Source organism: Balaenoptera borealis (assembly GCF_965194805.1).
Source record: "Balaenoptera borealis genome assembly, chromosome: 5".
NCBI lineage: Eukaryota > Metazoa > Chordata > Mammalia > Artiodactyla > Balaenopteridae > Balaenoptera > Balaenoptera borealis.
In genome coordinates, this window is record NC_138862.1 from 62604537 (window position 1) to 62619394 (window position 14858).

At 36.3% G+C, this 14858-nt stretch overlaps 1 protein-coding gene across 3 annotated transcripts in view; it reads right to left on the reverse strand.

Moving 5' to 3' along the window:
* Nucleotides 1-14858, reverse strand: part of LSAMP (limbic system associated membrane protein) — a 651408-nt gene that overhangs the window by 427041 nt on the left and 209509 nt on the right. The gene's annotated exons all lie outside the window — the stretch shown is intronic.

Genomic DNA, 14858 nt, shown 5'->3' on the forward strand with positions numbered 1-14858 from the left:
TGTAACATTCTGTGAACAAGAGCGTGTGTGTGTGTGTGTGTGTGTGTAGGTGGGAGGTGGTAAACACACTAACATGGCCTCTTTCTATTGCTCATCTTCAAAAGACTGTTTGGTCACAGTTTCACAGTGTGGGAATTCATTCCAAAGATAATTATTAAGCATCTGTAAGAGTGGAGTCTGAGGAGCCGGTCTCACTTCCGTCACTTGGAATTGGCAGCTGCTTCTCTTTCTGGAAGAAAGACCCATAAAAGATGGGGTTGTACAAATCCACTGACCTGGGTTCTCGTCCCAGCTCCAGCACTAAGCCGTGTGGTTTGGGGAACCTCTCCACTCTCTGGACATGGTTTCTCATTTATAAAATGAGTGTGATCTCCAAGACCCCTTCCAGCTTTGACATTCTATGATGTTATGCCTATTTTATGACTTCAAAAAAAATTAGATTTCTTTTAATTTCCATAGTGCTACATCCTATGGCTGACAGTCACCTGCCATGGATGAAATTACTTTTTAGGAACTACTTATTTGGTGCTCGTTTTAAATTTTTAAAGTATCCCCTTCAGGGCATAAACACATTTCTATATCCAGCTATTTAAATGTGAGGTAGGAAAAGGCTTAAACTCATAATTTTGCATTCTAATTTTGTAGTCTGGACTTTTAGTCTGGGTGTGAAGTCTGTGCAGGAAGAGCTATGTTTGAGAGTTGTGTGCCATGAGCAGTGCACACTGGGGCCTGGGGAAAGGAAGAGGAAGAAAGGCAATGTGCCCCACTGACAGAAGCCAGGTACGGACTCTGAGAAGGAATTTAACATCTTCCTTACCTCAGCTGCTCTTTCTTCTCACCTTTCACCCTCTCACCCATTTTCTGAATAGACTTCCGTGATTTTTCCACAAAAATCCTCTATTCAAAGTACATAAATTGCACAAAGGGTAAAATATTCTTTAGTATAATGGGCACAATGCATGCATGCAAACTAAAGGAACGATTAACCTAGATTCATTTTAAAATGTTTAACAGGGTAACAAATACTGGAGAGGCTGAGAGTAAAAGGTACTCATACAATTTGGTGACACTGTAAAATCTACAACCCTTTGGATAAGTAACTGAAATTCCAAAATCAGAATGACATTCCTCGTAATACTAGCCAAGAAAGTACATAAATAGTATTCATCTCTTCACCAAATATTTATTAAGCACTTGCATCATAATACCAAAAACTATTTAAATTGGTCAAAAAATAATTGAAATTTATCTATAGTAATCAAAAATTAAAACCAATATAAATGTCCAAATATAGGAGATGGATCTAGTGTGGCATATCAATTCATTCAAATATTATAAAGCTACTTAATGTTAAAATATATAAGCTGCTTAACATTAAAATATATACAGAACATGAAAACTACTGAAAATGTTTAGGCTATCATGTTAAACAGAAAAGCAAATCATAAAATGGTTTGTACACTAGTATCTCAAACCATGTAAAATATGTATTCATATGGCCAGCGATCTGAAAGAAATATGAAAAAGTGAAACTTGAGTTTTTATTAAAGTGATGATATTGTGTGTGATCCTTTTGAAGATGGTATTAAATGATGATACTATAGTACCTTTGTCTAGCAACAAAAGGGGGCTGTGTCATTCCCTAATGATACATTGTGTGAATGTGATAGTATTTAGCTACAGGAGAGACTTCTTAAGGTTCATGGTAATTCCAGTTCTATAATGTGGCTGCCCGAGTTCTGACCATTTGTGTGCACCAACTACATAGAAGATTATATAACCCTTTGGAAACTGCTGATACTTTCACAGCTCTAATTCTTTCTCTAGGGTAATATTGGAAAGTGGCTCCTTTGCAGATTTCATTTTCAAACTTTCCCCCTCAGTCTCTTTCTAATGAACTTTCTTTAAAAAAAAAAATCCTTCCTGAAATTTCATGCTGTAGTACTACCTGTGGGTATGAGTCCCCATGTGAGGATGTCAAATTTAATTAGATTGTGCTCTCTGTTATTTAATGACTTAACTAGGCTCACAAGTCCAAGATCATAACCTCCCTACTAGGCTGCCAAGTTAGCTATTTCAAGGAACAACTATTCATGTTATCAAACCACAATTATTTTAAACCATGCCCAGAAAATAATAAAAGTAGTAATGCTCACTTAATTAGATCCTTCACCTGAGGATACTCAAGCATTTTACAAGATTTCTTCACTCAGTCATATGCATAACACATGCAAGAAACAGGTGAGCAATATTAAAACGTACTTCTAAGGGCTTCTTAAAAAAAAAAAAAGACTCATCCTCGATTACTTCCTTTTCTTTTTATAAGAACTTTTCAACTCACTGGCAGATTCCGATGCAATCTGACAAAAGGATATGGAATCCAGAACTAGATAACACAATAAACATCTTTTTAAGGCAAAGAGATAAAGGGGATATATTTTTCTAGGTCCAAAAATGTTCTTTTATTCTGAAAATCTTTGAAGCCTATTCACTTTCTAGCCCTTCATTAATCATTCTGGTCTATAAAGTAGACCAGAAACCAATAAACATGAAACCAGTGAAACAACATATAACAAAAATGCCAGAACCTGAGAAAAAGCCTTATCAACTCCACAGGAGTCAAAAGGCACACAGGAAAAGGCAGCCTTATGTTCTGCATAAGGGCCACACTCCTTCAGCCCATTTGGCTTGAAGCAACACTTGGGAGACCACGTTGCTCTGTGAAAGTGCTGCCAGCCCTAGAATGATCTTCCGAGTGACTCCTTATCTATTCTGTTCACCACTGTTACCCAGCACCTAGGCCAGTATATCTTGCCTATAGTAAGTGCTTAGTACCAATCCATACTTGTTAAATAAATGAATCTACACTACTTTTGATTTATTGATCAGAAACAAATTTTCTCAGCTTGTAATTGAAATACTTTGCCCAGTGAATGGACTTTGATAGTAATTTGAACACACCAACTGTAAAGAGTACTTTACAAAACATTTTGGGGAAATTTGAATATGGTCTATATAGTAGGTACAATAGTGGCCCCCAAAGGATAGTCTAAGTCCTGATTCCCAATATCAGTGAAGACGACTTTTTATGGAAGTAGGTTCTTTGCAGATATAATTAAGAATCTCAAGATGAGATCATCCTCGATTTAGGGTGGACCCTAAATACAATGACTGCTGTCCTTAGAAGAGAAGACACAAACCAAAAAAAAAAAAAAAAAGAAAGAAAGAAACCACACGGAGACACAGTTGAAAAAGTCCTTCGCAGACACAGACAGAGATTGGAGCTACGCTGCCACAAGCCAAGGGATGCCTGGAGCAACCAGAAGCTGGAAGAAGCAAAGAAGGATTTTCCCCGGTAGCCTTCAGAGGAAGGGTATCCCTGCCACACCTTGCTTTTGGCCTTCTGGTCTCCAGAAGTGTGAGAGAATAAATTTGTATTGCTTTAAGTCCCCTAGTTTGTGGTAATTTGTTGTGGCAGTCCTAGGAAACTAATATAGACCTTATAGTAGATGGTATTAAAGAATAAAGGACTTATTGTTATTTGTGTTAGGTGTAATAATGGTATCGAGGCTATGTAGGAAAATATATAAATTTTTGAAATTAAAAATGTCACTATTTAGGGGTGAAATATCATATCTTCAATTGACTTTAAATATATCATCTAAATATAGATGATCTGACAAAATGTTAATAGTTGTTGAATGTAGAAATTAAATATTTGGATATTTACTATATTATTCTACTATTTCCTGTGTACTTGAAAAAATTAAATAAAATGCTGAAAATAAACACTGCCCTAAGCTGTCTTGTATCATGATATATGGTTCTTTAAAATAACAATCAGTTCTCCAAATAGACAAATTTTACAAATTATCTTCCAGTGTCCAAAAGAAAAGCACTAACCTCCATAATTTTTTCTTCAACACTGTGTGGCTGGCTTATTTAATCTTTCCACACTATGCTCTATGCATCTATCTGTCCAGCTTTCAAAATCAAATTGAACACTCTTCATGGTACATCTTCAAATTCTTTTCCTCAGGTTACAACTTTTTTTTTTTTTTAATCAGGGTATAGTTGTTTACAATGTTGTGTTAGTTTCTACTGTAAAGCGAAGTGGAGTTCCCTATGCTATACAGCAGGTTCTCATTAGTTATCTATTTTATACATATTAGTGTATATATGTTAGTCCCTATCTCCCAATTCATCCCACCCCCTCTCCCCCCCCTTTGGTGTCCATATGTTTGTTCTTTACATCTGTGTCTCTATTTCTGCCTTGCAAACCGGTTCATCTGTACCACCTTCTAAATTCCACAAATATGCGTTAACATACGGTATTTCTTTTTCTCTTTCTGACTTACTTCACTCTGTATGACAGTCTCTAGGTCCATCTATGTCTCTACAAATGACCCAGTTTTTTCCTTTTCATGGCTGAGTAATATCCCATTTTATATATGTACCACATCTTCTTTATCCATTCATCTGTCGATGGACATTTAGGTTGCTTCCATGACCTGGCTATTGTAAACAGTGCTGCAATGAACATTGGGGTGCATGTATCTTTTTGAATTATGGTTTTCTCTGGGTATATGCCCAGTAGTGGGACTGCTGGGTCATATGGTAATTCTATTTTTAGTTTTTTAAGGAACCTCCATCCTGTTCTCCATAGTGGCTGTATCAATTTACATTCCCACCAACAGTGCAAGAGGGTACCCTTTTCTCCACACCCTCTCCAGCATTTATTGTTTGAAGATTTTCTGATGATGCCCATTCTAACCGGTGTGAGGTGATACCTCATTGTACTTTTGATTTGCATTTCTCTAATAATTAGTGATGTTGAGCAGCTTATCATGTGCCTCTTTGCCATTTGTATGTCTTCTTTGGAGAAAGGCCTATTTAGGTCTCCCGCCCATTTTTTGATTGGGTTGTTTGCTTTTTGATATTGAGCTTCATGAGCTGTTTATATATTTTGGAGATTAATCCTTTGTCCATTGATTCATTTGCAAATATTTTCTCCAATTCTGAGGGTTGTCTTTTCATCTTGTTTATGGTTTCCTTTGCTGTGCAAAAGCTTTTAAGTTTCATTAGGTCTCATTTGTTTATTTTTGTTTTTATTTCCATTACTCTAGGAGGTGGGTCAAAAAAGATCTTGCTGTGATTTATGTCAAAGAGTGTTCTTCCTATGTTTTCCTCTAAGAGTTTTATAGTGTCTGGTCTTACATTTAGGCCTTTAATTCATTTTAAATTTATTTTTGTGTATGGTGTTAGGGAGTGTTCTGATTTCATTCTTTTACATGTAACTGTCCAGTTTTCCCAGCACCACATATTGAAGAGACTGTCTTTTCTCCATTGTATACCCTTGCCTCCTTTGTCATAGATTAGCTGACCATAGGTGCATGGGTTTATCTCTGGGCTTTCTATCCTGTTCCATTGCAAAATTAATGCACAGAAATCTCTTGCATTCCTATACACTAACAACAAAAGATCAGAAAAAGAAATTGAGGAAACAATCCCATTCACCATTGCAGCAAAAATACCTAGGAATAAACTTACCTAAGGAGGTAAAAGACCGGTACTCAGAAAACTATAAGACACTGATGAAAGAAATCAAAGCTGACACAAACATATGGAGAGATATACCATGTTCTTGGATTGGAAGAATCAATATTGTGAAAATGACTATACTACCCAAAGCAATCTACAGATTCAATGCAATCCCTATCAAATTACCAATAGCATTTTTCACAGAACTAGAACAAAAAATCTTAAAATTTGTATGGAGACACAAAAGACCCCTAATAGCCACAGCAATCTTGAGAAAAAAAATGGAACTGGAGGAATCAGACTCCCTGACTTCAGACTATACTACCAAGCTACAGTAATCAAGACAGTATAGTACTGGCACAAAAACAGAAATATATATCAGGTTACAACTATTGATTTAACCAGTGAACAGTCAATAGGTTTCTCCCAAATTCTATCCCTAATTCTTCCCCCAAACTTCCTAAGCGTCTATACAGAACAGCAACCCAAATCTCCACACGCCTCCCTCCATTCTCCTGTCCATGAGGTGGCAGGCTGATAATCATGCTTAGCAGTCAAATCTCCTCCGCAGAAGATAGCCTGTCTCCTCAGCTTCTGAAAATAGCTGATTGTCTACCCCAGAGAGATGAGATCAAAATCTGACAAATTGCCATTTATTTTACTTCTACTAGGTGATCCCAGCAAATGAAATTTTCTTTCTAGTATTCCTTGGATCTTTTTCATGCTGTTGCTGATCTTTGCTAGAGGGATAGAGCAGTCCATTTGCTCTATTTTATCACCAGAGGCTGTTCTAATTGTCTCTCAATGACAGCATCCTCTGGCCTACAGAATCTGTCTTTTGATCACTGGAATATCACTCAAGGCCCCAGTTGCACCACGGGCACGCCATTGTCTAGAGTCAGTGACATCTAGTATTGGCTATTCTTCATCCTGTTATGGCCCACCTCCTTGCAGAAGTATATATTAGATGGTTTAATCCCTTGAAGGATATCGTTCTCTCTTTATTTGGGTAGTGTAGACATGTCACAGATGGGCTTCATAAAGTGCCTGGCTGGCATTATTACAATGGGAAGACTATCTCTTCCAACTTCTCTTGCAGTGGATTCTGAGGAACCAGCCTCCATGGATTTCTATTCCCACAGCACACCACACACACACCACCACTAAATCATCTTTTGCAGCCCTTCCTTCCTTCTCCTTCCACTCTGTTTCAAATTCAAGTCATGGATTCGTTTTCCCAGAAATATGCAACCAGTGTTTTATCCTGATTACTGGTACCTTATCACCAAGGTATTAAAAGTGTTCTCCTCAAGAGTGAACCATGGGTTTGCCAATCTGCTCCAAGTACTTCTAAAATCAACTCCCTTCATAGTGAGGCATCTGAATCTTCACAGAGTCACTGTTTAGGATTCATGAAATGACTTTACATTATGAACGCTTTCCAGAATAACCTGTACATATGCTTGTAAATGACACCTCTGCAGCTTCTGTTGCACTGCTCTTCACATAGGTAGAACCTTTTCATCTTTCTGGTCCCAATTTAACCACTCCTTGGAGTGGTCTTACCTGATCACCCAATCGAAAGACCCATTCCCCAGGCATATTTTCATTGTAGCACTAATCAGAATATGAATTTATATAGTATTTTTGGGTTAATATTTACTTCCTTCACTTGGCTCCAAATTCCATGTCCATTTTCTTCATCACCATAAACCTAGCACAGTACCAGATAGATATCAGATGGTTAAATGAGTGCGTATAACATACATTCAAAGTCCATCTTTACCCTGTTTAACTGATGTCTGACATACAGTTTTAGACCCAAGCTTTTCTCTTAGAATAGGATTTTCCCTCCTCTTCTCCTCTATTTCTCTTTTTCCTCTCCTATCTCTCCTATTATTTCTCTTACTATCATCTCACCCACCCTCCTTCCTCTTTTCTTCTCTCTTCTCTGCCACCCTATTTATGAATTTTACGGATGACAGCTCACATATGGAAGATATATCACCACTTACTATCAGGTAATGAACAACAAAAATGAGAGCTGATTCATATTTTAAAGGGTCATAACTTTCAATCACATAATTTTGCCTAGCATCCCAACAGCTGTGATTTTAAAAGTCTTATCAAAATTCAGTCATGCTGGTATTGGTTCAAAACAGACTGAAGATAAAGCACTCTACATTCTACTAATTCATATTAATCATATACAAAGACATATCTATCTAAACACATTGATATATGTTTGTACATAGGGAGCACAAGCTGGGTTTTTTTGGAAAAACTAGTGTAAGCCAGACCTAAAATGCAAAACATCAGATGTGCAAGATAAGTAAAGCCTGCCTTCAAAAGGGGGAAAACATCATTCCTGTTGGTTTCTCTAAATTTCATTTGTTTGTTTTTTTAATCCTCCTTATTTTATGTGAGCCATAGTTTTCCCCACACTCATCAAAACTCTTCTTGAAGAGGTTGCAATGTATCAGAGAAGACATCCCTTCCTAAAGCCTCCTGTGATAGTATGTGATGATAAATCAATGTTGCCAAGGTTAAACAATATATTAATCATTCTTAAAGATATGCAAGTGTGAAGGAGACACACCCAAATGTATAAGTTCACCGTAAGCATCAGTAGAATAGTTACAACTCATGTTCTGGAATTAGACAGCCCTAGGTTTGAGTTCAGGTTTCACTCCTAGTAATCAAGTCACTTTAGACAAAGCATTGGACTCTTTGAGACTCACTTTTCTTATATGTAAAATAAGGGTATAATAATATCTACTTAATACGGTGATTAAATGGGCCTGAAAATTGATTAGCGTAATACAGTAATAAGTATATGGAGTAAGTACTCAATTAAATGATAGCTATTACTATTACTGTGATTCTCATCAGTATTGCTATGTTGTTGCGGTAGTGATGGTGATCACTTTGTTTTTGTCAAATGTGAAAAGAATGTGGCAAAATAAGGGAAGCCCATTCTAAGTGTTGCCATATGGAAAATACATCAAGTAAAGCAAATGTGGGTACTATAGGAAAATCAGCCTGGACTCTCAAAAGGAGATTAACATTAATCCCCTCTTTACTCATGAAGAAAGCTGGGGGCATTAGGGTGAGCAGATAGCCTACTCAATATCTCTTCTAGTATTTCCTACAGGCTCTTTCAAATGATAACTTGAGGAACCATTTGGGTAACATCAGCTCTATCACATTGCTCTAGGAATCAGTGAACACATCTGGATTAAAAAAGCTGTAAAAACGTTTGACAAATTCAAATCCAAATAAGTGTCATGTTTCATAAAAATTTGAATAAATTCAGCAATTAATTTTCTCTAAATTTGTTTTCCTTATTTGTTTGTAAGCTAGCTTTCTCATGGAAATTTCACAAACAAAAGATACCAAAATTTCTTTTGAAAGTGTTTTCTTGGGGAGATTACAGTTTTATTCTACCAAATTAAGATATTCATAGAAAAATGAACAGAAACATTTGCCTTTCATATCCTCAAATAACAACACAAGATTCAATTACCTATTTAAAGAGAACAAAAGGAAATCTAGAAGTTATAAAATATTCTCAGAGTAGTTATGAATAAAATCTAAATTCAGATCAATGTTAATACCACAGAGCTAAAATAAGCTGGAAATTCCAGCTTATTTTGTATTTTTATAGGCTAGACATAAATTTACTATACGGTATCACTGAGTTGCACTCCTGAATACCAATAACTACAGGCAACTGCCAATATACAAAGCATGCATTCCAAAATTTCATTTATAATTCAGTTGTTTGGAACTGGCAACAAGCTTCTCCCATACAAATAGTTATAATTTGTGGTTAAGTTCATATATAAGGCCATACATGATACTTTTACATGAAATCATTATAAAACATTTATATCTACAGAAAGAAACTAATTAATATATACTTTCAATATTAAAATATACACTAAAATAGTGAAATAAAAATAAAATGTTAAACTGGAATAAAGTTTATTATTTTATATTTATTCAAAATTTTATGCACTGGAGAAAAGAATGGCAAAACTCAAAAGGGAAGAGAGGTGTGGTGTCTTTGGTAGAATTTCCAAAGAAGGCTTAAAGGTATCTTGAAGGCCTTCAGAGGTTATTAGGCCAGATTCTCTTTTTCCCTAAAAAATTTCAGATCTTACAGATGCTACAGGTAGGCTTTCAGAACCATATTTACATATCGTCAGTTACTGACTAAAAAATGTAATGGAGGGAGAAAAAGAGAGGGTAAGTGAATTACAAGGAGATGTGGGTGAGGTGGGGGGAGGCAGATATTAAATAAGCATGCAGAAATGTCTGGAAACAAAGGAGATTGCCTAGAGGAAATCTGAGCTGTATGCAGAGAATGACAGAGGTCCAGGGTTGTGTATAATCCTTTGGTAGCAGATTAAGAAAGTGCTGGGGCAGAAATCGGGGCCAATTTATTCTAGGAGCTATCTACAAAATGGCAGGGGGGGTGTTTCTTCATGACAGTTTGGTTGCCAGAGAATGTACACAAGTTGTAAGAAGGTAAACACCAAGCAGGCTCTGCTGTGATGCACTTATTAAGCCTTTCATGCTTGTGGATAAAACACTTTCGCTTGTCTTTACCAGGCTGACATGCAAACCTTACGATCTTAGAAATGCTCAATGCTCACCGGTCCTCTCTAGTCATGTATTGGGTATTGGGTTTTAGCTTGTTAGCACATTATGATACTGCTTCTTAACTAGTGGAGCAAACACTAAATGGGTGGTAGAAAGAAGGACATTTGATATTATATTCATATATACTATAGTGCTATGCTCTTGCAGCTGTTTTCATGTATTTCAAAATTTGTTTGATTTCTGACTTCCCATCTGACAGTATACCCAGCGAGAAGTCCAGAGGGACTCTATGAATAACCTTTTCCCTATAATGCAATAGTGCTGTCCCTAGTCTGTGGGTTATGTCATCTTCAGTTAAACAGTGGCTCAATCAGTGTGAAGACAGCCTTCGTATTGTTACCGTAGAAAGGTTTCTCCTTTGTGACTAAGCCTTTTCCAGCTGTTGAGGTGTTCACCAATTGCTACCTCAGCTTCTTAGAACCCACTCGGCTTGTGAGCGCCGATGCATTTACTGTACTAGTAATTAATGCCGTTAGCTTTGTAATTAAAAAAATTTTTTTTTGCCTTTATATTCAGGGTGATAATGCTGCAAGTAAAAATTAATTAAAATGAGATGAATTGCCTTCAGTTAAACGAAACAGAAAGAGAAAGGGAGGGGTAGCGGGGGAGGAGGGACCTGATTAAGGGTTTGCAGCCTTATTAATGAAGCAAACTGAGGAGGCTGGGCTTCAGATTTTCCCGATTCTTTTTCCTTTGTGTTACAGTCTGGGTTAATGGAGCCCAAAACTATCAGTTGGTGAGGGAATACAAAGAAGTTCCATTTTTCCTCCATTTGGCTATGGGTCACTATGAAGACCACAAACATGAACGCCCATGTTTGTCAAGCCCCACTCTAATGTTCCCTTATTGGTCTGTTTGAAGTAATGGGCTGTGAAATTGGCTTTTATATTATTATTAATTAGATCTGATGCCTGATTTTTTTTAACACTTGATGAAGCAAAAAAGTCTGGTACTTTTTATAGGACAAAGTCCTGACAAATTCAGTTATTGATTATAACAGAGCTTGAGTGGGAAAATCTGACTTCTTCCCATCCTGAAAGCAAAGGCCTCGTGATCACCTGCCACTCCCCTGATTTTTCTGAATTCAGCCTCCCAAGTCTGTCTGAGGGGCACAGCTCGTTTAAATTAGCGTAACACACCAGCATTCTAAATTTCACAAAGGAACAACAATTAATCAATAAACATGTGCTTAATGAAATCCTGGTGTGTACCTTAGGATTATTTCAGTGGTTCAGGGGATAGAGAAACGGTGAAAAAACAACCCTTGTCTTCGAAGAACTGATACACTCACTAAAAAAAAAAAAAAAACACAGCCAAGTTGCATGAACCACTTATAAGTGGGCAACTGAAGCCTAAAGGCTCTGACACTCTGAGTGAAAGGGATTTGTATAAAAGAAGGGGCACTGTGGTCTGGAAGTCAGTGATGACTTCATGGGGAGAATCAGCCAAAGAAAAGAGCAGAAAAAAAGGACACAGTTAAGGAGGAAAGAACTTTCATCAAGGCTAAGAACATATAATATATTTATATAAATATATATATATATTTATATATATATATTTATATTTATATTTATATTTATATATGTATCTCAAGTCATTGATCAGGAAGGGAAAAACTACTGTCGGCAAGTAAATAATTGTGGAATTTCTCTAATGCTCTCAGAGGCTTCTTTTATACTCTAACAATTACTGGCAGACTCCTTTGGTTCTGTTTGGTGTTCTATAGATTGTCACACATTGGACATTCTACCTTTTGAAGCCTTGAATCTCTGATATGCCTTTGTTACATTTTCAGCCAGAAACATATTCCCACAGCTTATGGAAGGGAATCATTACATGGTTCATCTCTCAAAGTTAGGGCCCGAGTCTTGGTGCATGAACTGAGCATATTTAGAAAAATAATACTTTGAACCAACAGCTCTCCGTGTGGGTTTTGAAATTTGTACAGAAGCTGCTGGGGAGCCTTCAGATAATCTCTTGGAAGTACTAAATATAGTTCTTCAAATTCCACAGTCATCCCACGTTTGGGGCCACTTCACTAGCATCTCCAGGTAACAACTTTCCAAGAAAATGGTAGTAAGTGTGACCATATGACTTACTTTTTCAACGTCTGTTCTCAGATGTTACCAGTTGTAAAATTAGATTCCTCAGATTTAAGAACAAAGTTGACATTCTCTTCGTAAAGCCATCTGTATTTGTGCAAAGGGAATTTCTAAAAGTCCCTTCAACCAAAGATGTTTAGAGAAAAAATGTTCACTTGGTTCATTCAATATCTAGATGGAACAGTCTGTTGAGCCCTAGAGAAGCTGCCCAGATGCGTTATAAAGGCCTTGGCTTGGTTGCAGAGCATCTGCAATTTCCAAATATGGGAAATCAATCCAAGCTCCAGCTAGTTCAGCCTGAGAAAGAGACAGTTTAAGAAGCATTTTTTTTTTTTTTTTTTTTAGCAGCAGGGTGGATATGCTGCCTGAGGCAAGGAAGGTCCTGAGTCTCAGATGAGCACAGGTCTTAAACACCAAGAAAGTAGAGCTATTAGGTTAAATGAAACTAGCTGGGCTTTGATGGATGTCAGATGGGCTTCTGAGCAGCTGCTGAACTACTCAAACTAGGGAGGGGCCTATACCAATCAGAAGCATCCTTTCACTACATTAGTCAGAAATTAGAAAGCAAGGAAAATGTATTTAAACGCCGCCCCCCTCCACTTCCTGCCTGCCTTTATAATGTGTGACAATGTACTATCAAGTGTGTGTCACTGACAAAACTAAAGTACACAGTTGATTCTCCAAATCTTTGGTTTTTATATGTAATAGTAAAAGTAATGTTATATATTAGTACAGAAAATGGAAATGACATTTGAACATCTACTATGTGTCACTCACTTTTAAAAGGTACATTATATATGTTATTTCATGAAGTTATCAAAATAATTATTGCAAAAATCATCTTCTCTAAAGACGTCAGAGTAAATCTAAGATATGGCCTTACTATATATAGAAAATATACCTCCACAATTCCTGTGACTATATTCTATTCTTACACTTGGATTAAATAAAGGACTGAAGGATAAATCTTGTCTATTATTTTAATCCAGATACTATATGGGATTTAGACTAAAATGAGTCTTACTTTCTAGCTTTTAGATCTCATTTCCAAACATTACTCTTTCTCACATACGTCAACACAAATTTTAGAATTATTTGATCTAGTTCTGTGAAAAATGCCATTGGTATTTTGATAGGGGTTGATTGCAGTGAATTGATAGGCTGCCTTGGGTAGTATGGCCATTTTAACATTATTGATTCTTCCAATCCATAAGCATGGCATATTTCTTCACTTGTTTGTGTCACCTTTAATTTCTCTCATCAGTATCTAGTAGTTTTCCAAGCATGGGTCTTTTACCTCCTTAGTTAGATTTATTCCTAGTTATTTTATCTTTTTGATGGCATTATAAATGGAATTGTTTTCTTAATTTCTCTTTCTGATAGTTGTTAGTGTATAGAAACACAACAGATTTCTGTATATCACTTTTGTACCTTGCAACTTTACTGAATTCATTGATGAGTTCTAGTAGTTTTTTGGTGGCTTCTTTAGGATTTTCTATGTATAGTATCATGTAATCTGCAAACAGTGACAACTTTACTTCTTCCTTTCCAATCTGGATGCCTTTCATTTCTTTTTCTTGTCTTGTTGTTAGGCAAGGACTTTCAATACTATGTTGAATAAAATTTGTGAGAGTGGGTATCCTTGTCTCGTTCCTGATCTTAGAGGAACTGCTTTCAGCTTTTCACCATTGAGTACAATGTTATCTGTGGGCTTGTCATATATGCTTTCTTATTATGGTGAGGTATATTCCCTCTATATCTACTTTGTTGAGAGATTTTATCATAAATAGATGTTGAATTTTGTCAAAAAACTTTTCCTGTATCTATTGAGATGATCATGTGATTTTTATTCTTCAATTTGTTAAGTGGTATATCACATTGATTGCTTGGAGATAGTAAACCATCCCTGCATCCAGGGAATAAATCCCACTTGATCATGGTTTATGATACTTTTAATGTATTATTGAATTCCGTTTGCTAATATTATGTTGAGGATTTTTGCATTTATGTTCATCAAGTATATTGGCCTGTAATATTCTTTGTTTGTAGTATCTTTGTCTGTTTTTGGTATCAGGGCTGGCCTTGCAGAATGAGGTTGGAAACATTTCTTTCTTTTCAATTTTGAGGAATAGTTTGAGAAGGATAGATATGTTTGGTAGAATTCACCTGTGAAACCATCTGGTCCTACACTTTTGTTTGCTGGGAGTTTTTGATTACTAGTCTAATTTTCATAACAATTCATGCTAATTCAAATTCTTTACTAGATTTTCTATTTCTTCCTAATTCAGTCTTGGAAAACTGTATGTTTCTAGGAATTTATCCATTTCTTCTAGGTTGTTCAATTTGTTTGCATATACCTGTTCATAGTAGTCTCTTATGATTGTTTGTATAATACTTCTATGGTATCAGTTGTAACTTCTCTTTCATTTCTAATTGTATCTATTCTGGACCCTCTCTTTTTTCCTTGATGGTCTGGCTAAAGGTTTATCAATTTTGTTTATCTTTTCAAAGAAATAGCTCTGAGTGTCATTTACCTTTCTACTTTTT